The following is a 26,759-nucleotide window of genomic DNA, read 5'->3' as shown; positions in this document are numbered from 1 at the left end:
CTGGTGGTGCAGTGGTTGAGAAGCTGCCTGCTAATGCAGGGGACACAGGTTCGAGCCCTGGTCTGGGAGGATCCCACATGCTGCGGAGCAACTAGGCCCGTGAGCCACAACTACTGAGCCTGTGCGTCTGGAGCCTGTGCTCCGCAACGAGAGGCTGAGATAGTGAGAGGCCCGCGCACCGCGATGAAGAGTGGCCCCCGCTTGCCACAACTAGAGAAAGCCCTTGCACAGAAACGAAGACCCAACACAGCAAAAATAAATAAATTAATTAATAAACTCCTACCCCCAATATCTTCAAAAAAAGAAATAGCAGGGCCTCCCTGGTGGCGCAGTGGTTGAGAGTCCGCCTGCCGATGCAGGGGATACGGGTTCGTGCCCCGGTCTGGGAGGATCCCATATGCCGCGGAGCGGCTGGGCCCGTGAGCCATGGCCGCTGGGCCTGCGCGTCCGGAGCCTGTGCTCCGCAACGGGAGGGGCCACGACAGTGAGAGGCCCGCATACAGCAAAAAAAAAAAAAAAAAAAAAAAAAAAAGAAATAGCAGAAAATTTTGAACTAGGCATGAGAATGAATTAAAAAAAAAAAAGAGATATGCTGCAGTGAACCACTTACAAATGTATCAGTAATACCATGTAAGATGGAGATGGATGTGTTCATTACCAAGATATGATAGCATTTATCAAGATGAGCAGTAAAGGTGGCATAAGATGACAGCTTCACAGGGATCACTGCCTTGTGATGACTCTAGTGTCTAGTTACAGAGTAAATGTTGGAATAAAAATCAGTGCCACCTTCAAAACATTGTGTGAGCTCTTATGAGTAAATATTTGTGAGTTAGCTAAAAAGTATTGTTATTTCATAGATGAAGTTAAAGAGAGAACTTAAATGACTGATCCAAGCCCTAATTTCTAGCTATGTCTGCTAGCAAAAAGTGCTACCTCCATAAGATACTACAGAATGGCAGAGAGGAAATATGCTTATTATATACTACATATTGGTGTATACATCATAAGCTATGTTTAATGTACATCAAAAGGAACAAAATTTTACCTTGGCTCATAAAAAGCCATTGTGGCATAGAGGTCTATGTTTATACCACACTGAAAAAAACTCATTTACAAAGAAATAAGTTGGACATACATTTCTATATGCTGCTTAGAACACAGTAGAACAGATGTAGAACAATTGTAGGAGAATCAATAGTATTCAGTATTTTTATCACAGCACATTTCGACAGCAGCAGATATAATTAATTTGTTGATTAGTCATTTTCTCTTAAAGGATGAAGTCTGAGGCCAAGAGATGAAACCTGTTTAAGTTTTCTATGGCAGTTCCACGGAGCTTCTAGGGACCAGTGGGATCATCACTGTCTCACCTTGGGATCCCTTGGGAGACAATGCAGTCAATTTTTGTTGACTTGAAAGCTAGTTTTGATTTATTAAAGACTACCTTGCCAATTGCATTTTCTTTTTCATTCTCCTATATCCTGTCCATGGGTTGGTCAACCAGTGTGAGAATAATAGGTAATTGATTCCTTATGTCTTCTCAGAACCTTCTAGAAAGAAGTCTTTGATTCTTCAAAAGAAGTTTGCTCTTCTTCAGCTTTTCTAATTTTAAAATTGCTTAAATCTTGCTAAGTTGTAATTTATCCAACAAACAGTTTTGTGATGACTTTTACTGGGCAGTCACAAAGTTAGGTGCCTGTGGTTGCCCAAATGGTCTTTGGTCTCAAGAGACTTACAGGATAGGGAAACATGGAGTGTGCATAGTGTGGCTTGAGGGATATTAAAGGTATGAATAATATGTTAAGAGAACACTGGACAGTGAGGAGGAACATCAGAGAAGGGCTCACATTTGGGTTGAGTCTTGAAGGATGAAGAAGAGAGTACCAGGTAAGGTTGCTTTGGGGTGAGACAGAGTGTGTGGGCAGAGTATTCCAGAGAAGGAATGGGAAAGCAAAGATCTGATCAGAGATTGACCAGAGATATGATCAAAGAATGATAAGAATTTCCATGTGGCTGAAGGGTAGGGTGTGTGGAAGGGTGACATCAGTGGGGTAGACTAGGAAGGGCCTGGGGCGCCTAGCTGAGATGTCTGGATGTAATATACTGGCCAGTGGTCTCCAAAGTGGGCTAAGAACACACTAGGATTGTGTGAGCTGATACACTGGAGTGTGGGAAGGAAGTGTGAAAACTGAAAATATGAGAAAGGACTTAGTAACGTATGGATTGACATTGGTGCCCTTGTATGTTTGTAATGTCAGACAGAGGGACTTATCAGGTGCAAAGAATACTGAAGGAAGTGTTGGGATCCACAACATTGAAGGGGTGTCCCTATCCTCCTTCCTAACTCTGAAAACAACTGCAATTAATTAACATTTTATGTGTGCTTGGTTAAGTGGATCTATGTGTATTATCTCGGTTGACTAATCTAAGCCTCATGGAATGGATAAATGACTTTAAAAGGTTGAAGACAGCATGAATAATGCAAGCATTAGTCAATTTTCACAAAAGTCCTTGCAAAATTGGTGGATGATTATGAAAAATGAGTATCATAATCTCATCCAATGATACACTTCCTCCATTTGTATATGGGGCTCTTTGTAAAATGTATGCTGCAGTCCTGACAGCCATGAAAGTAAACATTGAAATAAACTGCACTTAGAACCAGATTTTAAGTTGCTTTATCACAAGGCAATAAATCTTTATAGAAATTATGAAGCATATTCAACCACATTACTCTCACTAAATAACATTTTAATGATAGCAAAATATTTTATCTACCATTAACAAATAGAATATAAAATAATGTATATTTCATCTTTATCTTGTCCTTTAAAATTTCAAGTTTTATGATATGTTTTCTTATGTGTACAATATATTAATGCAGTAGTTGTGTATCTATATTATTTACAAATGAATACTTATATGTGAGATAAGAAATGTTTTACTTATAGTAATGGGTAGGCAGAAGGGAGCCGATAAAGGTATTAGAGCAAAAGTGCCTACGGTCAGGTTTGTTTTTAGGAAGATGACTTAGGCAACAGTGTGGAATGGAGAATGAGAGACCAGTGTTCAGAAGATCAGCCAGAAGGCTAGTATTGTGATCCAGAGGAAAGCTGATGATCAAGAAGAAAAATGATGATGGTGATGGAGAGATCATTGAAGAATGTGGTCTTCAGTTAAAGTGTGTGTGTGTGTGTGTGTGTGTGTGTGTGTGTGTGTGTGTTTGTGAGAGAGAGAGAGAGAGAGAGAGAGAGAGGGATTCCCAAGTTTGTAGCTTGCTAGTCTGAGTGAATGGTGGAACTGTTACTTGAGATGAAGAAATGGGATATTCAACAAGATAAAGAGTTCAGTTTAGGATGTGTTAAGTCAGAGGTGCCCAAAGGATTCCCTGGAGATTGACTAATGGGTGTTTTAAATATAATTCTGAAGCTCAGGAAAGCTTATACAGATTTTATATACCTTTAATTTCTCAATCTGTAGCCCTTTCTACAACTGCTGGTCTTAAAAATATTCCTTCATCTAGAGACAAAGTAACACAACAGTTTAACACCTGTAATTATTTATATGAAATGAAAATGATTAAGAATCATCATACCATTACATAAGGGTAAGACATCATCACTAAACAGACAATCTTAGAATTTTAATTTGACATTTAGGCTAGTTCTGCATTCTACTTAACCTCTTTAAAAGTATATTGTCCTTTGGTGAATTTCCATGTTTACTCTTTTTACTATTTTGTTATTTCTCAAGTGTCATTGAGGCTGTAGTTTATTGTAAGGTAGTCACTCTCTCTTACACCCATTTTGTTTTTGTGGGGGAAGGTGAGCTCCATGTCTCCTACTCCGCCATCTTGATCTCCCCTTAGTCTGCGCCACTTTCTGTCCTTCCACACCTAAAACCCTGTTGTTCACATCAGCCAGTTCTTTTATTATACTGCAGAAATTGTGAATGTTTTCTGATCTGCTGTACATATATCCCTTCTTCAGGAACCTCGAACATTGTGAAACTCTGGTGTGATGTCCTCTTTCCTCTCCATTTTGTTTATTGACCAACCTGTCAAAGCATGTTCTTGCTCAGTTATAAGGCTGCCTTTCATATAATGCCATTTCCGCCAGTTCCTTACCTTATAACGGGTTGGCCGAAAGGTTCGTTTGTTTTTTCTCTGTAAGATGGCTCTAGTAGCACTTAGTTGGCTTTAACTTCATTAGAAACAATTTTGTTAGATTGTATTGTGACAGCTGTCATATCAGCGTGCATTTAAAAAAAGACATCAAAATAGGTGAATTTTTGTGTAGCCATTTTAATATTGAAGATGGAAGAAAAAAGCAACATTTTCATCATATTACGTTTTATTATTTCAAGAAAGGTAAAAACGCAACTGAAACACAAAAAAAGGTTTGTGCAGTGTATGGAGAAGGTGCTGTGACTGATTGAACATGTCCAAAGTGGTTTGCGAAGTTTCGTGCTGGAGATTTCTCGCTGGACAATTCTCCATGGTCGGGTAGACCAGTTGAAGTTGACAGTGATCAAATCAAGACATTAACTGAGAACAGTCAATGTTATACCACGTGGGAGATAGCCGACATACTCAAAATATCCAAATCAAGTGCTGAAAATCATTTGCACAAGCTTGGTTATGTGAATCGCTTTGATGTTTGGGTTCCACATAAGTTAGGCGAACAAAACCTTCTTGACCGTATTTCCACATGTGATTCTCTACTTAAATGCAATGAAAACGTTCCATTTTTAAAACAAATTGTAATGGGCAATGAAAAGTGCATACTGTACAATAATGTGGAATAAAAGAGATTGTGGGGCAAGTGAAATGAACCACCACCAATCACACCGAAGGCCGGTCTTCAGAACCAAAAAGGTGATGTTGTATATATGGTGGGATTGGAAGGGAGTCCTCTATGATGAGCTCCTACTGGAAAACCAAACAATCAATTCCCACAAGTACTTCTCTCAATTAGACCAACTGAAAACTGCACTCTATGAAAAGCGTCCGGAATTAGTCAACAGAAAACGTATAATCTTCCATCAGAATAACTCAATACTGCATGTTTCTTTGATGACCAGGCAAAAACTGTTACAGCTTGGCTGGGAAGTTCTGATTCATCCGCCGTATTCACCAGACACTGCACCTTCGGATTTCCATTTATTTCGGTCTTTACAGAATTCTCTTAATGGAAAAAATTTTCATTCCCTGGAAGACTGTAAAAGGCACCTGGAATAGTTCTTTGCTCAAAAAGATAGAAAGTTTTGGGAAGGTGGAATTATGAAGTTGCCTGGAAAATGGCAGAAGGTAGTGGAACAAAAGGGTGAATACATTGTTCAATAAAGTTCTTGGTGAAAATGAAAAATGTCTTTTATTTTTACTGAAAAACCGAAGGCACTTTTTGGCCAACCCAATACTTACTAAGAATCTGCGGATAATTTAGCAGTTTAATTTTCGGGTTTCATACAATTCTATTTTTAACCTCATAAATAAGATGTTATAAGTAAATAATGCCAAATAAGCATTTATTTAAAATTTGAAATTTCTTATATCGTGGTTTTGTGGCATTTTTATTATTTAACATCTCAAGCACTTATGCACTGTCATTGTCATTAAATTGGAATTTAATTCAGGGGCACATCTCTCTCCACTAGAATGTAAGCCCCATGAGGGCAAGAATTTTTGTCTGTTTTGTTTACTGTTCTGTGTCCAGTGTGCTGAACTGTGCCTGGGACATGATAGATGATAACTAAATATTTTTGAATGATTGAATGAATATGTAAATAAATAAAGGAACAGAGTAGACTGATAAATATGTGTTGATTTGAATTATTTCCCTTCCTTTAAAAAAATCGAAATCTTCTTTATCATATTGTATTATTTATCTATAATTTAGCCACTCCACTAATGTTTTTAAAACTCAGTTTAGCATAAGTTTATTGTGAGGTCATTCCTTTCACACATACAGCAACTTTAATCTTTCAGCACCTGGGAGATTTTTCAATCTTCTTTCATCTTACAGATATTCTAAAGACCTCAAATACATTTTACGTGAGTTTCCCAGTGATATTTAGGTAGGAGGGTTAAGTATAGTCTTAAAAATAAAACCCAGCATTCAAAAGCAAAGTTATCTCTAGAATATGACAAATAAGTAAATAAATAAAAAGGAAATTCATAAACTATATTAAAATACTAGAACAGGAGACCTAGAAATCCGTTTCTTGAAGAAACACTATAATCATATGCTACATTTCAATGCCTTGCTAAAATTGCACTTCACCACAGCCGCAAATTAATTGTTGTCATTACTCTCACCATTTCACAAAATGGTTTTTTCCCTCCATCTAAAGTCTGAGAAGAGTAATTGGGAAAAAATGCCACTTACACTCTTTCAGAGAAATCCAGCTGCTGGGAGCTCTATGTTGTCTCTGGGGACTTGCATCAGGCCCTCTGTCAATGAGGGTAATGGATGGAGAGTGAAATCTGCAGTGGCAGGGGTGTCAGGTCCAGAAACCCCCCAGGCAATTGTGCTTCGGAGAAATGCTGGTGTGGTCTGCCAGGCGGCCATATGTTTCTTTGTTCTTCAAGAATGTCCATTCTGTTCACCACTCATCAGTGCACATTCAGTTTTCTCTCATAATTAGGAGTGTGAATCAGTAAATATAGGATACAGAATATGTTCCTACTGAGATTCCATACAGGCCCATTCATAACTCGTCTTCCTCCTTTTATTTTCCTTGTTGTTGTTTTTTTCATTCTTTTGAGGATCTTGCAAGAGTAAACAAATTTTTGGACAAGTCACAAACATTACTATGTTACTTGAAAACAAATGTATGCCCTTAACAGTGATGATGACTTAGGAGCAGGGACCAGAGGTCTACGTCACTGACCCAAAGACCTTCATGGTAGGTGCAGATCTTCGTGGTTATCTCCAGAAGAGTGATATTTTTTTGATGCCAGTTCAGAATCATTCTGGCTAAATGCTGCATTGGCAACACACTCTTTATTCATAATAAGCTCTAGCCAGCCCCAAGTGCAACACTTTTCTTTGACATATAAAAAGCTGTACATATTTAATTTATACGTGTTGATGAGTCAGGAGATGAGTGTATACCTGCCAAGTGCAACCCTTTTGGTTCTGACCTCTGGAGGCCTCAGGTTCCAGAAGTGTCTCCTAACTGGCTTTTCACATCAGGAGAGAGGGCTGTGTATTGAGAATAAAATGAAATCATCCAAAAGCCCAGAAACAGTCAAACAGTTAAATGAATTATAGTTTAGTTATGTGATGGATTATTTGGTAACTGTTAAAAAAAAATCACGTTAAAATATTTAAGGGCGGGCCTCCCTGGTGGCGCAGTGGTTGAGAGTCCGCCTGCCGATGCAGGGGATACGGGTTCGTGCCCCGGTCTGGGAGGATCCCATATGCCGCGGAGCGGCTGGGCCCGTGAGCCATGGCCGCTGGGCCTGCGCATCCGGAGCCTGTGCTCCGCAACGGGAGAGGCCACAACAGTGAGAGGCCCGCATACCACAAAAAGAAAAAAAAAAAAAATAAAAATAAAATAAAATAAAATATTTAAGGGCATGGAAAAATGATCACCTTAACAAATAAAGGGACAAAACCAAGATTCAAAAGTTCTGAATTTTGCATATCCAGTATGATGTCATTTGAGTAAAATGTTTCCATATGTTTTTATGCATAGAAAAGTAAATAAATAAAGTTGGAGAAAATATTTTAAAATGGTATTCCTGGGGGGTGGGGTGGGGAGAGTGAGAGAATGAGAGAGATTAAGGAATTGGCTCCCACAATTGTAGGATGATTGAGGGGGCTGGCAAGTCCGAAATCTGTAGGGCAGGCCAGGAGGCTGAAGATGCAGATAAGCGTTGACGTTGCATTCTTGAGGAGAATTCCTTATTCTGTGGAAAAGCTCAGTCATTTTTGAGGCCCACCCACATTATGGAGGGTAATCTAATTACATCTTAAAAATACCCTCACAGCAACATCTAGACTAGTGTTTGGCCAAGCAACTGGGCACCAGAGCCTATCCAAGTTGACGCATAAAATTAACCATCACAGATTTCAAGCAATTCCCCCTTCTCCATTGTTTTTTTGTTTTTTTGGTTTTTTTCTAGCAATAGGCAGATTTTCTGGTTGAGTATTACTCCCTTTCCCATGCAGTCCGTGTACTTTTCATGTACATTTGCATTTTCTAAGCAGCAGTTACAGCTCTGGTGAGGTGAGATGACGGAGATGATCTTAACAGTACAGGTGAATTTCAGAATTCTTGCTTGGAGTGCCAGGATAGAAGCCCTATCTCCAGTGTGGAGTGGGGTGCAGATGGGACACCTGGAACCCATACCATGAAAGAAGTTTGTCTCAGGAAGGCTGACACCATGGAAGGCAGATCAGAGAGTGGAAAGAAACTTCTTTTGAGATAGCCTTCAGGCCCTGAATTAAACCAACCCTAACCTCTGTCCTTCCAATGGATTTCCAGTTACACAAACTCTTATTTAATCTAGTTTTTCTGTTGCTTGCAACCATGTTTCTGCTAATACACAGTCTTTGGCAATTTTTCAACAAATATGGATTCCTTTTATAATAAGACAGTAATTATTATATTCATTGATTCTAAGACATAACTTTTTTTCATTTTAAAATCTCTGGAATTGGGATGTGTCATGGTATGTCATAGTTTAGTAGAACTCTCTTTTGTAGTGTATATTAAAAAATGGTGTATCTTATATTCAATAATAATTTAGACTTGATGAAAAAATATGATGTCTTACATTTGATAAAAGTTATTTTTAAGAAAGATGGGATATAAATGCTCAGGACACTTGGAAGGATATGGCTTCTACTCCTAGGACTATATGGTGAGCTGGATGTCCCTGTAGTTTTGGAATGGTTCAAGAAGAAATTATAAAACCTAGAACTTGGTTTTGCTGTACTGCTTAAAACTGATATAAACTAGACTGGTACAGAACACTTAGTTCCACATATTGGAAATGGGAGCAAATCTTTTCCTTTCAAAGCATCTGTAGATCACTGCTTGGAATGGCCTAGCAATAGATGACTTTTCAATGTCTATTTTTCTTTTGCTTGGACTCTATCAGTTTTTATTACTTTAGCTTCAAATGGTTTCAAAATCAACCCCACCAATTTTACTATTTCAGGCTCTTCCACACATGAGTATTAATAATAATAATATCATACATTTTCTCCTCTATGTAGTATTTTTTAAAAACTGAAACATATTTTTGGATCTGTTATGTGATATGAATCCCATAATATTTATGTGAGTTAGGCAGGTCATTATGATCCTTTTAGTGTTCAAGAGACTTACGTGCTGTCATGGAGTAGTTAGTGGTGGAGGTGGACTTCCACTGGACTAGAAAAAAAGGGCTGAAATGAAATGAAGTTTTATTGCATGAAGTTATGATCTGTGTCATTAGCAAAGACAGAATACAATTTTAGAGTTTTTGAACCCTGGTTCAAGGTTATGGTCATCAATTCATGACCATCTTTCTGTTCACATATATATTCCTGTCACTAAAATGGTCATTGGTGACCTGAGACCATTGTGATTCACTGGTTCTTAAAAAGCCCTATTTATTTTGCACTCACATCATGTTGTAAATAATTCAACAATGTACTATCCTAGGAACTAAGGTCTTAAGCACTATTATAATTTATTAGACTGATTTGAATTTTAAAAATGATTTGGAATGTGTCTTACATTTACATTTTTCTAAAAGGGATACAGCAGAAGTTAAAGATAGGGGAATGATCATAAATTAGAAATTAGGAAGTAGTTAGAATGAATTCAGGGGAAAACCCCAGGTAACTACATTTTTTACTTCCAGTTGTTTTTATAAAACTCTGCTTTTATAAAACTTTACTTCCAGTTGCTTTTATAAAACTGTGAATGACAGTCCCATCTCACTCAGCTACACTTACTATCTTTTGTTTAAATTATTTTTTCCCACATCCTCCTCTTCACTAGGCAATGCATTTCTGGAAGGGAGAGACTGAATCTTACTTTTCTCTCAGGTATATTCTTTCTAGCATACTGCCTAGTGCTTCAAGACATGTTAGCTGGATGGCTGTGCAAGGAAAGATAAGGGATAGTCTTTATTTTCTTGGTGAAGTTAGTGGGTTCATCTGCTGAGAGCTGAGTAGGATCAGACTTGGGAACTTGAAAGCATGAAAGCAAAATTTCTAAGTTTTAGTCACAGGATTTCCAAGCAACACGGAGATTCCAGATAAGGTTGGCAGCCACAGGATTTGGGCTTGGATTTGGGGTGGGGCAGATTGGGAATTCTCAACTGCTTGCTGCTTCCATTTTATATAAGAGTGGCAGTGAATCAGACAGATGGAATATTTGGGTCTTTTAGCCTCAACTTCTGACTGATTTATGGCAGTGAACAGTAACCAACATTTTTAAAAGTTTAAGTATTTTACTTATCTTTTTTTGAGAAGCCCATTACGTAAAGCAAATACAACCATTACTATTCAGAACTACCTAGAAAAACAGGGCAATGCAGTGCTTTGTTTTATTTCCCTGGACAATGCCCTGTAACCTTCTAGGAAATTCACTGAAATAAAGATTCCTTCTAGTAAGGAAAGAAAATGTTTTAGCTAAGTCATTAAAGTAAAACAAAGAAAACAAATTTAAAAATCCCCACATACACCCCAAATCCTGAACATGTAACAGTTTTATTTATTTAAAGGAATTGATACTTTCCCCTCATATAATTGTAAAAATTCAGTTAATTAGGATAACAGACATAGACAATGACATTATTCTGATCATTTTAAAGAGGGGGAAAAGAAGTAAAGGAGATACAAAGTTCCCACGTGATTTAACTTGTGGATGGTTGAGGTGTAGAGAATGTCATTAGCATGGCTGTTTATAGGGTTGATCACAGTTGCCGAGTCCAATTGGAGGTGTTTTTACTATCTCGGAGACTGTGGCCTGGAGAGGAAGACTATGAAAATAATTCCAAAAAGAATCAGGCAGTAGATAGAGGAAATTCAGACAACAGGGTGAGAGGGTTGAAAATGCAAATCATTGAGAACTTGTAATTCAGGGAACTTGGGGGCTCTAGACTGCCCCCTTTTAAAATACAAAGTCCATAGTGGTTATAAACATGGTTTCACTGCATCCCACTCTTGAAAGGCTGAGTCTTTTGGTTGTCTTTGAGAGCAGGACAACTTATACTTGCTTTGATTTGTAAAACTTAATATTTGATTTATGAAAGTTGCAAATCCAAACCCCAGTTTTTCCTTCATTTTGAAATTTGAACTTATAAATATAAGTATTCTGCTTATAAATCTATTCTATTTTAAAAATTAATTTTAAGGAGTATATATAAATTTAATATATTTAATTTTTTAAAAGCAGTTAAATTATCAGAACAAACACCTTCCCAGGCATTTGAATTATTCTTAAAATCTATTAAATTATATATATATATATATATATATTTTTTTTTTTTTTTTTTTTTTTTGGCGGTATGCGGGCCTCTCACTGTTGTGGCCTCTCCCGTTGCGGAGCACAGGCTCCGGATGCGCAGGCCCAGCGGCCATGGCTCACGGGTCCAGCCGCTCCGCGGCATATGGGATCCTCCCAGACCGGGGCACGAACCCGTATCCCCTGCATCGGCAGGCGGACTCTCAACCGCTGCGCCACCAGGGAGGCCCTTTAAATTATATTTTTAAGCATGAGGATTCTAAACATATTACTTATTCTGAATGTTACAATATTACTTATAAGTCCATAATTCTTTAATATAATTCTTTTAATTCTTTTATATATTTCTATTTAAAATCACAAGTCTGAATGAATTACCTAACTGCACGTTTAAAGCAGGAATCATAAGATTCATTTGACTGATCCTTTATTCTCCAATATTACACTCAATGTCAATTACACATATGTTTTTTCTAACATTTAGCACAAGCATATTATATATTGAATTTACCTTTTCACCTTCTTCCCTTAATCTAAAAGTTTTTCCTGGGGGGGTGGGGGGTGGGCAGTGGGTGGGGAACAAAGAGAAAAATTTCAAGCCAGTAAATTGAGGTTACTCTACTAAGACTTTCTTAGATGGACAAGGTTGCATATCTGATGTAATTTTGTTTGGATCATAGGATGTTTGTTGTCCTGAGACACTGTCAAGGCCTTGGGGCAGCGTGAGCCCTGTGTATAGTGGCTTTAACAGCTCCTGACAAGGGTAGTATCTCAGCCCACTCAATTCCCAATTGGGACTCAAGTCCCAATTCAGTTTATACAAAACCAATTCTTCTTCCTTGCAGTTGCTTTACTAATTAATAGGAGTCAACTAATCTCTTTATCCCTTGAGTCTATTCTGAATTTGTCTAATATTTTTCTAACCTGATAGGGCCCAAACTTTTATAAATATTTAAATAATATCTGATTGGATTCTGCATATTCCTCATGGCTTTGCCTGGTTCTTTAGGTGCAACACTGAAGTCATATTAATGATGGATAAGACCATTTGATTTAATCTGGATGTCCCCCAAAGCAGACCCTGAGACTAGGACTGGAGTTTAAGCAGGATGTAAAGCAAACTGGGAAGGGAGACAGAGAATGAAGTCAACTATTAAGAAGTGTATCATCAATCCAGTTATCACTGTGGGCTACTGGAGTTTAATGCCAGTGAGGAAAGTCTGGGAACCGGTGTAGAACATGCATCTCAGAGTCATCTATTCTAAGGGTGAGAGAGCTGGGGTATTTATACACCAATACCTGTTGCTCATGGGTTGAATGCTGTTCCTGGAGGTCATTAATTCCCAGCACTTTAAGTCTACTGCACACAAGGGCAAAATGGCTTCAGTGGCCAAGAATGCTCTCAGGCAAAGGAATACAGGAGCTGAGTTGGTAGGAGCATGAGTCTGCCTGTCTTTTTCTTCCTTCAGAGCTTCAATTGCACTTAACAACAACAAGCTGATTTCATCATTCTTAATTACTGTTACCCTCAAATCTTCTAAATGCTGGAGCTACTGCATCATCCAATACATCCTCTTCCATCTGTATCATACCCCAGTTCATTCTTGCTGAGTGGCTTATTAATTGGGTTGCCACAGCATGTCTGGGATTGTTACCACTCCATTTACCACCAGAAATGGACCCCTCATTGTCTTTTGGCTGATAAGTCATTCAGTTCTAGAGTCCCAGCCTGAGGATCTGCTTCTCAGGACCTCTTATCTCACTAACTGTCTTAATTTAAGCTTTCACGGAAGTAGACTATTAGAAAAAAGTTGAGTGCAAAAAGTTTATTTGGGAGGTGAAGCAAACCTCAGTAGGAGAATTGGGCAGTAAGACAGGGAGGGATGACAGCCAATAAAAAGGTACATTGTCCGGCAGGTACCACTGTGGGCTACTGGGTGCAATCCCACTGGGCCGGGGGGGTCCTTTGAGAGCTTATGTAGAACACACACTTCTGTGTTATCTATTCCCCTCCAAGGTAAGGGATTTGGGGTATTTATTTCCTAACTCCCGTCCACATTAGTGGAGAGCTCCTGTAGAGGGAGGCTAATTCCCTGGCATTTTTGACCTGCTGCATAGTGGCTAGAAAAAGCCCTTAGGGAAAGGAACACAGGTGCTTGACACATGCACAAAGCAGTAAGGTTGAGGGATATTAATGGGGTACTCACTAGCATCCTTTACGCTATTTTTTCCCACTTAAGATATTTGCTTTAATTTAATGTTAGGTATTTATATAAAATAAGAATATTTAAAGATCAAAAAAACTAATTAAAATTTCCAAAATTGCCAAACCTTTTAAAATAACTATGAGGCATTTTCAGAGTGCTGGATAGTAAGTGTGAATTTGCAGGAGAGGGCAGATTTGCTAAGCTGAGTTATTTAAGCTAAGTTATTTATTTTTACTTCTACTAATAAGGCTCCCAGATGTAGATGTAAAGGAATAGAATAAACATGTTTCTTGGATCACTAGAGAAAGGAAAGAATATGAGTCATGTGTATATAGAAAGATGGCGATTTGTTCAGAGAGGCATTAGCACTGCTGGGCATTAATACACTTATTTTAGAATAAGTAAGTGAACTTGCACTGAGGGTTGAGACCCTTCTGGTATCATGTGATTGTAACAATGGAAATAGGAAAGTTTTATTTTAATATTTAGCATTATTGAATTAAGTTTTTTTTAAGGAACATGTTTGACAGAGATTAAAGGAAATTATTACTGATAATACATGAACCAGGGCTGGTCTTGTGTTAAGGTGATGACCATAATGAAACTTCTGGTTATCTAAAACTTTGTAAACACCAAAGTCAAAAGTGAGGAACATAATATCAGTTGTCAATAAAACTTTTTAAAGCAAAATTTTATGTCCGAGCCACTTTCTAATTACATATATATTCTGAAGATAACATAAGGAAGTGTAACTAATTGCAGTTAGGTATTTGGATAAAGTAATAGCCATAACAATACAAATAATTTTTCTGTGTGTAGGAAAAGCAGAACTGGTTCCTCTGATTTCCAAAATCACTTAGCAATTTTCACTATTACATGTCAAGCATTAGGTTTTTAATTTACTGAAATCTATAATGTCATTTGGCATCTATTGTGTGCAAAGCATTCTTCTGGGCATTATGGATAATACAAAGTCAAGTTCCATAGTTGCTGCCTACAGGATGCTTATGGACCAATATGAGATAAAACTCAACTCAGTTAGTTATAAAACGATGGGGATCCTTCAGACCTTTGTAGAGAGAAGAGGCATCATTTGACTTCAACGATGGGGCTAGTGACTGTACCATAAAACTAGGTCCTGAATGAAACTATTGGCTGCTGAAAGAAATTATAGGCCACACATGGTTATAAGAGTGAATATGGTAACCCCTGAGAAGAGTTTCTGAGTGGTCCTGTAAAATATGAAGGCTGCTAGAAAGATTCATCCCAAATGGAATCCTCTTAGGCAGGCAGTGCTCCCATTTGGAAGAAAGCTGGTCTCCTCTTCACAGCTTCTCTACGTGGCTGCAGGTGTGGGGTGGAGATCCCTACGAACGCTCGATACACTGAGTATATTTCAGCAAAATAAATTCTAGGAAAGGAGTTGAGTTTCTGCTAGATCCTTGGTCTGCATGATCCAATTTATATGAGCCATTAGCTGTGATTACAGTTGATGGTCCTGGCCTTGTTGTCTAGTAGTCAGTAAATAGAGCTGCTTCATTATCCACTTTGTAGAATCACTGGAGAGTCAGTAGTCCTGTCCAGCTCTGTGTGTCATGGTATTAAGTAGGCAGGCAGCCAGCCTGGAGGAACTTCTCTGCACTGTCACCACAGCCTCCCTAAACCCTCTCCTGAATGGAAGCCGGGTCTGAGGCTTACCCACTCTGTCATCCTCCGTAGAGCTGCTTAGAAAGTGGGGAGAAAATGAGTCCTGTGTAATATGCTTTCAAAAGAGCAATAAACAAAGCTCAACCTGATCCGGAAGAAAAGCTAACATTTCTTTCAGTTACCTTGCTTGATGTGAATTTTTTTTAAGGCAGAAATAAAACCCAGACCATAATCTGTATTTGTGCCTTGACTAACTGTTAGAAGAAAATGGGTCAATCAGCACATTCAGGGCAGGAGAGAGACAAACTGTTTGATTTTTTTTTTTTTTTTTTGCGGTACTTGGGCCTCTCACTGTTGTGGTCTCTCCCCTTGCGGAGCACAGGCTCCGGACGCGCAGACTCAGCGGCCATGGCTCACAGGCCCAGCTGCTCCGCAGCATGTGGGATCTTCCCGGGCCGGGGCACGAACCCATGTCTCCTGCATCGGCAGGCGGACTCTTACCCACTGCGCCACCAGGGAAGCCCCAAACTGTTTGATTGATGAGTCTGTTATTCAGAGTAGAATAAATTGGTTGGAGTGAAAAAAAGTACCTAATGTAGGACAACACAACAATCACTGATAAAGAGAATCAATAAGTATTTACATTTTAAAAGTAATTTGTCTTAAGCTTCTATTTTTTTTTAAGGAAAAACTTTTTATTTAAACATGAGGCTCTACAAGCTCAATACCACATTTTTAGATTGGAAAGGGATCTGATTTGCAAGATAACTTGATAGACGTTCTTTAATATGCTGTATTTTCCTTCCAGACAGCAGTAGCAGCCCCTGGACTTATTCATCCAAACCCCAAACTTTGAAGAGTAGTGAATTCACTTAAGGAAAATAAAAGGCTTTATCCATACATCTTTCAATAATCTCCAGAGTTGGTCTGCTTGAGTGGCTAGTAGCTCTGCAGTAGCGTTCTTTTTTTTGCGGTACGCGGGCCTCTCACTGTTGGGGCCTCTCCCGTTGTGGAGCACAGGCTCCGGACGCACAGGCTCAGCGGCCATGGCTCACGGGCCCAGCCGCTCCGCGGCATGTGGGATCTTCCCAGACCGGGGCACAAACCCATGTCCCCTGCATAGGCAGGCGGACTCTCAACCACTGCGCCACCAGGGAAGCCCTGCAGTAGCGTTCTTGAGGTCTGTTGAGATCATAGGTAATCTTCTTTGAAGCGATGAAAGATCATTTTATAAAACCAGCCCATGTTTTGGAACAGCTAGTTATTTTTGCTTAAGAGAATGTGGTAATGAAGAAATTCTACAAGATATGAGGAAAAGTACAACGTGACAATATGCTGCTGTCTTTTCATACTGTATGCATATTTCAGTGCATCTGTCATTTGGAATGTGGTCTTCTCCAGGTCAAAGATCAAAACCTTTAAATTTGTGTGACTCAGCATCTTACATACTCATGGCTTTTAATGTTGATTTAAAATAAACACTTATACAATATAAGGCATGTATGACAGACTTTCTTGTGTATAAAGCATTATATTAATTAAAGGTCATAGCCACATCATTCTGTACTTTAGGAATTTAGATAATGATTCTCCTCTCGTTTCTTTTGTCTGCTACCAATTTTAATGTAGTCCAGTGATAAGTGTTTAAGAATATGTGCTTGCAGTGTTCTGATTAAAATGACTATCAAATGTGAATACACTCCCCATGTCCTTCATATTCCATCACTCATTATTGGAGGAAAAAATGTGAATAGTTTATTGGTAAAAAGTTCGTATTAATCTGCTGACAACTTAAATCATGCTTAATGGTACCTAAAGATGTGGGGCTTTGGGGGAAAAAAGGCATGCTCTTTGTTAATAAGAAGAGTGACTCCCTGAAGGACCAAGAAAATAATTTCACCTCCTACAGAAAAAGTCAGCACACAATTATCAAATCTGTTTCCTCACAGTGTAATTATCTCAGGTAAACATTTCTTCTTTCATTACATTTATAACTGTTTGGTAACTCTAAATGTACCAGTTTTATGTGGATTCATCCACAGATATGTAATAAAGTAATATAGTTTGTTTAAAATTCTTTCTTAGGGCGCCTTCAAGATGGAGGAGGAGTAAGACATGGAGATCACCTTCCTCTCCACAAATACATCAGAAATACATCTACATGTGGAACAACTCCTACAGAACACCTACTGAACGCTGGCAGAAGACCTCAGAATTCCCAAAATACGCCCTCAGGCGACCTACACATAGAGGCGGGGCCAAATCCAAAGCTGAACCCCAGGACTTGTGTGATCAAAGAAGAGAAAGGGAAATTTCTCCCAGCAGCCTCAGGAGCAGCGGATTAAATCTCCATAATCAACTTAATGTACCCTGCATCTGTGGAATACCCGAATAGATGATGAATCATCCCAGAATTGAGGTGGTGGACTTTGGGAGCAACTGTAGACTTGGGGTTTGCTTTCTGCATCTAATTTGCTTCTGGTTTTATGTTTATCTTAGTTTAGTATTTAGAGCTTATTATCATTGGTAGATTTGTTTATTGATTTGGTTTCTCTCTTCCTTTTTTATCTTTATATATATACATATTTTCCTTTTTCTCTTTTTGTGAGTGTGTATGTGTATGCTTCTTTGTGTGATTTTGTCTGTATAGCTTTGTTTTGCCATTTGCCAAGGGTTCTGTCTGTCCATTTTTTTTCTTTTTGTATAGTTTTTAGCACTTGTTATCATTAGTGGGTTTGTTTTTTGGTTTGGTTGCTCTCTTCTTTCTTTTGCTCTTTTTTAAATTACTTTTTAACTTTTTATTCTTAGTAATATTTTCTATTTTAATAACTTTATTTTATTTAATTTATATTTCTTCCTTCCTTCCTTCCTTTCCTTCCTTCCTCCCTCCCTCCCTCCCTCTTTCTTTCTTTCTTTCTTTCTTTCTTTCCTCCCTTTTCTTCTGAGCCGTGTGGCTGACAGGGTCTCAGTGCTCTGGCCAGGTGTCAGGCCTGAGCCTCTGAGGTGGGAGAGCTGAGTTCAGGACATTGGTCCACCAGAGACCTCCTGGCCCCACGTAATATCAAATGGCAAAAGCTCTCCCAGAGATCTCCACCTCAACGCTAAGACCCAGCTCCACTCAACAACCAGCAAGCTACAGTGCTGGACACCCTATGCCAAACAACTAGCAAGACAGGAACACAGCCCCACCCATTAGCAGAGAGGCTGCCTAAAATCATAATAAGGTCACAGACACCCCAAAACACACCACTGGACGTGGTCCTGCCCACCAGAAAGACAAGATCCAGCCGCATCCACCAGAACACAGGCACCAGTCCCCTCCACCAGGAAGCCTACACAACCCACTGAACCAACCTTAGCTACTGGGAGCAGACACGAAATACAACGGGAATTACAAACCTGCAGCCTACAAAACGGAGACGCCAAACACAGTTCAGCAAACTGAGAAGACAGAAAAATACACAGCAGATGAAGGAGCAAGGTAAAAACCCACCAGACCAAACAAATGAAGAGGAAATAGGCAGTCTACCTGAAAAAGAATTCAGAGTAATGATAGTGAAGATGACCCAAAATCTTGGAAGCAGAAAACACAAGAAACATTTCACAAGGACCTAGAAGAACTACAGAGCAAACAAACAATGATGAACAGCACAATAAATGAAATAAAAAATTCTCTAGAAGGAATCAAGAGCAGAATAACTGAGGCAGAAGAACGGATAAGTGACCTGGAAGATAAAACATTGGAAATAACTACTGCAGAGCAGAATAAAGAAAAAAGAATGAAAAGAATTGAAGACAATCTCAGAGACCTCTGGTACAACATTAAACGCACCAACATTTGAAATATAGGGGTCCCAGAAGAAGAAGAGAAAAAGAAAGGGACTGAGAAAATATTTGAAGAGATTATCATTGAAAACTTCCCTAATATGGGTAAGGAAATGTCAGTCAAGTCTGGGAAGCACACAGAGTCCCATACAGGATAAATCCAAGGAGAAACATGCCAAGACACATATTAATCAAACTATCAAAAATTAAATACAAAGAAAAAATATTAAAAGCAGCAAGGGAAAAGCAACAATTAACATACAAGGGAATCCCCATAAGGTTAACAGCTGATCTTTCAGCAGAAACTCTGCAAGCCAGAAGGGAGTGGCAAGACATATTTAAAGTGATGAAAGGGAAAAAGCTACAACCAAGATTACTCTAGCCGGCAAGGATCCCATTCAGATTTGACAGAGAAATTTAAAAGTTCACAAACAAGCAAAAGCTAAGAGAATTCAGCACCACCAAACCAGCTCTACAACAAATGCTAAAGGAACTTCTCTAGGCAGGAAACACAGAGAAGGAAAAGACCTACAATAACAAACCCAAAACAATTAAGAAATGGTAATAGGAACATACATATCGATAACTACCTTAAATGTAAATGGATTAAATGCTCCAACTAAAAGACAAAGACTGGCTGAATGGATACAAAACAAGACCCATACATATGCTGTCTACAAGAGACCCACTTCAGACCTAGGGACACATACAGACTGAAAGTGAGGGGATGGAAAAAGATATTCCATGCAAATGGAAATCAAAAGAAAGCTGGAGTGGGCACTCCAGCCTGGCCCCACTCCACCAGGGCCACACTCCTGGAAGTGCAGTGGGGTCATGTGTAGGATCTCCTGGACCAGATGGTCAGCATCGGTTCACAGCATGTTGCTCAGCACGTGGCTGAGTGTGTGGCACCAGGCACCCTGGAGCCACCCTGACTCAGTTGCTGAGGCAGTGTCGTCCCTGACCATTGCTGTCGTGGTCCTCGTGGCCAGAGAAAGCATAGCCCCGGCGCTCCCGGAGCCCCCTCAGAGGTTCATCTGCTCCTTCCCTGACTGCAGTGCCAATTACAACCAGGCCTGGAAACTAGACGTGCACTTGTGCCAGCACACAGGGGAGAGACTGTTTGTTTGTGACCATGAAGGGTGTGCCAAGGCCTTCGTCAGGGACTACGACCTCAGCCACCATGCCCTGTTCACACCGGAGAAAAGCCCTTTGTTTGCACAGCTAGTGGCTGTGATCAACAATTCAACACAAAATCAAACTTGAAGAAATATTTTGAAAGCAAACATGAAAACCAGCAAAAACAATATGTATGCAGTTTTAAGGTTGTAAGAAGACCTTTAAGAAGCATCAGCAGCTGAAAATCCATCAGTGCCAGCACACCAACGAACCGCTCGCTGTTCAGGTGTATCCACAAAGGATGTGGGAAAAACTTTGCTTCCCCCAGCAGTCTGAAGTGACACGGGAAGGTCCATGAGGGCTATATATGTCAAAAAGAATGTTCTTTTGTGGCAAAAACATGGACAGAGCTTCTGGAACATGTGAGAGAAACCCATAAAGAGGATATAACATGTGTTGTGTGCCAGAAAATATTTAAACGTAAGGATTTCCTGAAGCAGCACATGAAAATTCATGCCCCAGAGAGGGATGTCTGTTGGTGCCCCAGGGAAGGCTGCGGCTACACCTAAACCACCGTGTTCAAACTCCAGAGCCATATCCTCCCGTTCTATGAGCAGTAGCGCCCGTTCGTGTGTCAGCACGCTGGCTGCGGCAAGACATCTGCCATGAAGCAGAGCATCAGCAGGCAGGCTGTTGTGCATGATCCTGACGAGAAGAAAATGAAGTTCAAAGTGAGACCATCTCATGAAAAATGGAGTCTGGCCTCTGGCTCAGTGGGTACACCCCTCTTAAAAGGACACAGGACAAGGGTGTCTTTGCCCAGAAATGGGGAGTCGCTGAACTGCACTGAGAGCAAGATGCCCTCTGCCGTGGTGATGCTGGCCCCAGCTACACACCAGACTGCTTTGTTTGAAGGACTGCAGACCAGCAAGCTCAGTTATTTTCTCTCAGAAGCACATTTTTATTAAAATCACTGGTGCAGAGAATTGGAAAAAAAAAGTAGAGTAGCAATTCTCATATCAGACAAAATAGACTTCAACATAAAGACTATTACAAGAGACAAAAAAGGAAACTACGTAATGGTCAAGGGATAAATCCAAGAAGAAGATATAACAATTGTAAATATTTATGCGCCCAGCATAGGAGCACCTCAATACATAAGGCAAAAGCTAAGAGCCATAAAAGGGGAAATTGACAGTAACACAATTGTAGTAGGGGACTTTAGCACCCCACTTTCACCAATGGACAGATCATGCAAAATGAAAATAAATAAGGAAACACAAGCTTTAAATGATACATTAAACAAGATGGACTTAATTGATATTTATAGGACATTCCATCCAAAAACAACACAATACACTTTCTTCTCAAGTGCTCATGGAACATTCTCCAGGATAGATCATATCTTGGGTCACAAATAAAGCCTTGGTTAAGTTAAGAAAATTGAAATCATATCAAGTATCTTTTCTGATCACAATGCTATGAGATTAGAAATCAGTTACAGAGAAAAAAACATAAAAAACACAAACACGGGCTTCCCTGGTGGCGCAGTGGTTGAGAGTCTGCCTGCCAGTGCAGAGGACACGGATTCGAGCCCTGGTCTGGGAAGATCCCACATGCCATGGAGCAACTAGGCCCGTGAGCCACAATTACTGAGCCTGCGTGTCTGGAGCCTGTGCTCCGCAACAAGAGAGGCCGCGACAGTGAGGCCCGCGCACTGCGATGAAGAGAGGCCCCCACTTGCCGCAACTAGAGAAAGCCCTCGCACAGAAAGGAAGATTCAACACAGCCAAAAATAAATAAAATAAATAAAGAATTATTCTAAAAAATAATAAAATTAAAAAAAAACACACAAACACATGGAGGCTAAACAATATGCTACAAAACAACCAAGAGATCACTGAAGAAGTCAAAGAGGAAATCAAAAAGTACCTAGAAACAAATGACAATGAAAACACGATGACCCAAAACCTATGGGATGCAGCAAAAGCAGTTCTAAGAGGGAAGTTTATAGCAATACAATCCTACCTCAAGAAACAAGGAAAATCTCAAATAAACAATTTAACCTTACACCTAAAGGAACTAGAGAAAGAAGAACAAACAAAACCCAAAGTTAGTAGAAGGAAAGAATCATAAAGATCAGAGCAGAAATAAATGAAACAGAAACAAAGAAAACAATAGCGAAGATCAATAAAACTAAAAACTGGTTCTTTGAGAAGATAAACAAAATTAATAAACCATTAGCTAGACTCACCAAGAAAAAAGGGAGAAGACTCAGATCAATAGAATTAGAAATGAAAAAGGAGAAGTAACAACTGACACTGCAGCAATACAAAGGATCATGAGAGATTACTACAAGCAACTATATGCCAAAAAATGGACAACCTGGAAGAAATGGACACATTTTTAGAAAAGCACCACCTTCTGAGACTGAACCAGGAAAAACAGAAAATATAAACAGACCAATCACAAGCACTGAAATTGAAACTGTGATTTAAAATCTTCCAACAAACAAAAGCTCAGGACCAGATGGCTTCACAGGCGAATTCAATCAAATATTTAGAGAAGAGAAAACACCTATCCTTTTCAAGCTCTTCCAAAATATAGCAGAGGGTGGGACACTCCCAAACTCATTCTACAAGGCCACCACCATCCTGATACCAAAACCAGTCAAAGATGCCACAAAAAAAGAAAACAACAGGCCAATATCTCTGATGAAAATAGATGCAAAAATCCTCAACAAAATACTAGCAAACAGAATCCAAAGCACATTAAAAGGATCATACAGCATGATCAAGTGGGGTTTATCCCAGGAATGCAAGGATTCTTCAATATACACAAATCAATCAATGTGATAAACCATATTAACAAATTGAAGGAGAAAAACCATATGATCATCTCAACAGATGCACAAATAGCTTTTGACAAAATTCAACAATGATTTATGATAAAAAGCCTCCAGAAAGTAGGCATAGAGGGAACTTACCTCAACATAATAAAGGCCATATATGACAAATCCACAGCCAACATCATTCTCAATGGTGAAAAACAGAAACCATTTCCACTAAGATCAGGAATAAGACAAGGTTGCTCACTCTCACCACAATTATTCAACATAGTTTTGGAAGTTTTTGCTACAGCAATCAGAGAAGAAAAAGAAATAAAAGGAATCCAAATTGGAAAAGAAGTAAAACTGTCACTGTTTGCAGATGACATGATACTACAGATAGAGATTCGTAAAGATGCTACCAGAAAACTACTAGAGCTAATCAATGAATTTGGTAAAGTAGCAGGATACAAAATTAATGCACAGCAATCTCTTGCATTCCTATATACTAATGATGAAAAATCTGAAAGACAAATTAAGGAAACACTCCCATTTACCACTGCAACAAAAAGAATAAAATACCTAGGAATAAACCTACCTAAGGAGTCAAAAGACCTTTATGCAGAAAACTATAAGACACTGATGAAAGAAATTAAAGATGATACCAACTGATGGAGAGATATACCATGTTCTTGGATTGGAAGAATCAACATTGTGAAAATGACTCTACTACCCAAAGCAATCTACAGATTCAATGCAATCCCTATCAAACTACCACTGGCATTTTTCACAGAACTAGAACAAAAAACTTTACAATTTGTATGGAAACATAAAAGATCCCGAATAGCCAAAGCAATCTTGAGAATGAAAAACGGAGCTGGAGGAATCAGGCTCCCTGACTTCAGAGTATATTACAAAGCTACAGGAATCAAGACAGTATGGTACTAGCACAAAAATAGAAATATAGATCAATGGAACAGGATAGAAAGCCCAGAGGTAAATCCACGCATATATGGTCACCTTATCTTTGATAAAGGAGGCAAGAATATACAATGGAGAAAAGATAGCCTCTTCAATAAGTGGTGCTGGGAAAACTGGACAGCTACATGTAAAAGAATGAAATTAGAACACTACCTAACATCATGCACAAACATAAACTCAAAATGGATTAAAGACCTAAATATAAGGCCAGACACTATAAAACTCTTAGAGGAAAACATAGGCAGAACACTCTATGACATAAATCAGAGCAAAATCCTTTTTGACCCACCTCCTAGGGAAATGGAAATAAAAACAAAAATAAACAAATGATACCTAATGAAACTTTAAAGCTTTTGCACAGCAAAGGAAACCATAAACAAGGCGAAAAGACAACCCTCAGAATGGGAGAAAATATTTGCAAATGAAGCAACTGACAAAGGACTAATCTCCAAAATATACAAGCAGCTCATGCAGCTCAATATCAAAAAGACAAGCAACCCAATCCAAAAATGGGCAGAAGACCTAAATAGATGTTTCTCCAAAGAAGATATACAGATTACCAAGAAACACATGAAAGGTTGCTCAACATCACTAATCATTAGAGAAATGCAAATCAAAACTACAATGAGGTCTCACCTCACCCCAGTCAGAATGGCCATTATCCAAAAATCTACAAACAATAAATGTTGTAGAGGGTATGGAGAAAAGGGAACCCTCTTGCACTGTTGGTGAGAATGTAAATTGATATAGCCACTATGGAGAACAGCATGGAGGTTCCTCAAAAAACTACAAATAGAACTACCATACGACACAGCAACCCCACTACTGGGCATATACCCTGAGAAAGCCATAATTTAAAAAGAGTCATGCACCACAATGTTCATTGCAGCTCTATTTTACAATAGCCAGGACATGGAAGCAACCTAAGTGTCCATTGACAGATGAATGGTTAAAGAAGATGTGACACATATATACAATGGAATATTGCTCAGCCATAAAAAGAAACGAAATTGAGTTATTTGTAGTGAGGTGGATGGACCTAGAGACTGTCATACAGAGTGAAGTAAGTCAGAAAGAGAAAAACAAATACCATATGCTAACACATATATATGGAATTAAAAAAAAAAAAGGTTCTGAAGAACCTGGGGCAGGACAGGAGTAAAGACACAGATATAGTGAATGGACTTGAGGACACGGGGAGAGGGAAGGGTAAGCTGGGATGAAGTGAGAGCGTGGCATGGACATATATACACCACCAAATGTAAAATAGATAGCTAGTGGGAAGTAGCCACATAGCACAGGGAGGAGAGCTTGGTGCTTTGTGTCCACCTAGAGGGGTGGGATAGGGAGGGTGGGAGGCAGATGCAAGAGGGAGGAGATATGGGGTTAGGTATATGTATAGCTGATTCACTTTGTTATACAGCAGAAATTAACACACCATTGTAAATTATACTCCAATTATACTCCAATAAAGATGTTTAAAAAAATAAAAATAAAATAAAATTCTTTTTTAAATTGCACTTATTTTTAAAAGATCCATTTTACTTTATTTTTTCAAGTTTTTTTATGTGGACCATTTTTTAAAGTCTTTAATGAATTTGTTACAATATTGCTTCTGTTCTATGTTTTGGTTTTTTGGCCATGAGGCATGTGGGATCTTAGCTCCCCAACCAGGGATTGAACCTGCACCCCTTGCAGTTGAAGGCAAAGTCTTAACCACTGGACCACCAGGGAAGTCCCAAAAGATCCATTTTAGATCATTACATTTGAAAAAATTAAAAATACTCAAATTTAGAATGAAAACATCAAAATCATTAAAAAGCACAAATTATATAGAATAGCAGTCTTCACAGAGAAGGCAGGTGGGAACAGGGATTGAAATGTAGTAAGAGAAGGTTTTTGACAATATAGGGTAGGAGAAGAGAAAATAAATGAATTAAGATACTTTGAGAATTGCCAATTTTAGGCAAAATTTAGGTGAATTATAATAACAATTAAAAAGTTAAAGTGGACTGAACACTTATCATGTTATATGTGTAATGTTTTCCATTTAATTCTCAAAATGATCCCTCAAAATGGATGTTATGGCTTTTCCTGTTTTCAGATGAGGATACTGAGGCACAGATTTGTTTCTTAAGATCATAGAGCTTTTAAGCTTTTGAGTCTGTGTCAGCCTGAAGAAGTTGGGGTTCATGTACTTGAAGACTGTGCTCTGCTGTTCGGGCTGCCGCTCTTCTACCTCTGTGTTTGCCTGCCAATGTTCCACTCTGCAGGGCCGTGTTCCATGGAGGTAGCTGGTCAGATACTTTTCCAGAATGATGTTCACTCACTGACTCCACTTCATCACCTCCGTTTGCCTGATCAACCCTGCAATCTCACCACTTTTTATAAAATAACTTTGTATTTTGAAATAGTTTGACTCACCCTGGTGGTGCAATGGTTAAGAATCCGCCTGCCAATTCAGGGGACATGGGTTTGAACCCTGGTCCGGGAAGATCCCACATGCCGTGGAGCAACTAAGCCCGTGCGCCACAACTACTGAGCCTGCGCTCTAGAGCCCGCAAGCCACAGCTATTGAGCCCATGTGCCACAGCTACTGAGCCCATGTGCCACAACTACTGAAGCCCATGCACCTAGAGCCCATGCTCTTCAACAAGAGAAGCCCCTACTCACCACAA

At 39.1% G+C, this 26,759-nt stretch overlaps 1 pseudogene across 1 annotated transcript; it reads left to right on the top strand.

Moving 5' to 3' along the window:
• The first annotated feature begins 20,033 nt into the window (after positions 1-20,033).
• On the top strand, positions 20,034-21,241 carry LOC309814609 (transcription factor IIIA-like; annotated as a pseudogene). Its single transcript has one exon. The product of its transcript is annotated as a transcription factor IIIA-like (transcript).
• The last annotated feature ends 5,518 nt before the right edge of the window (positions 21,242-26,759 follow it).

The sequence above is a fragment of the Mesoplodon mirus genome (genome assembly GCF_964341445.2).
Source record: "Mesoplodon mirus genome assembly, chromosome: 13".
NCBI lineage: Eukaryota > Metazoa > Chordata > Mammalia > Artiodactyla > Ziphiidae > Mesoplodon > Mesoplodon mirus.
Note: the sequence above shows the minus strand (reverse complement) of the source record. Positions and strands in the feature narration are given on the sequence as shown.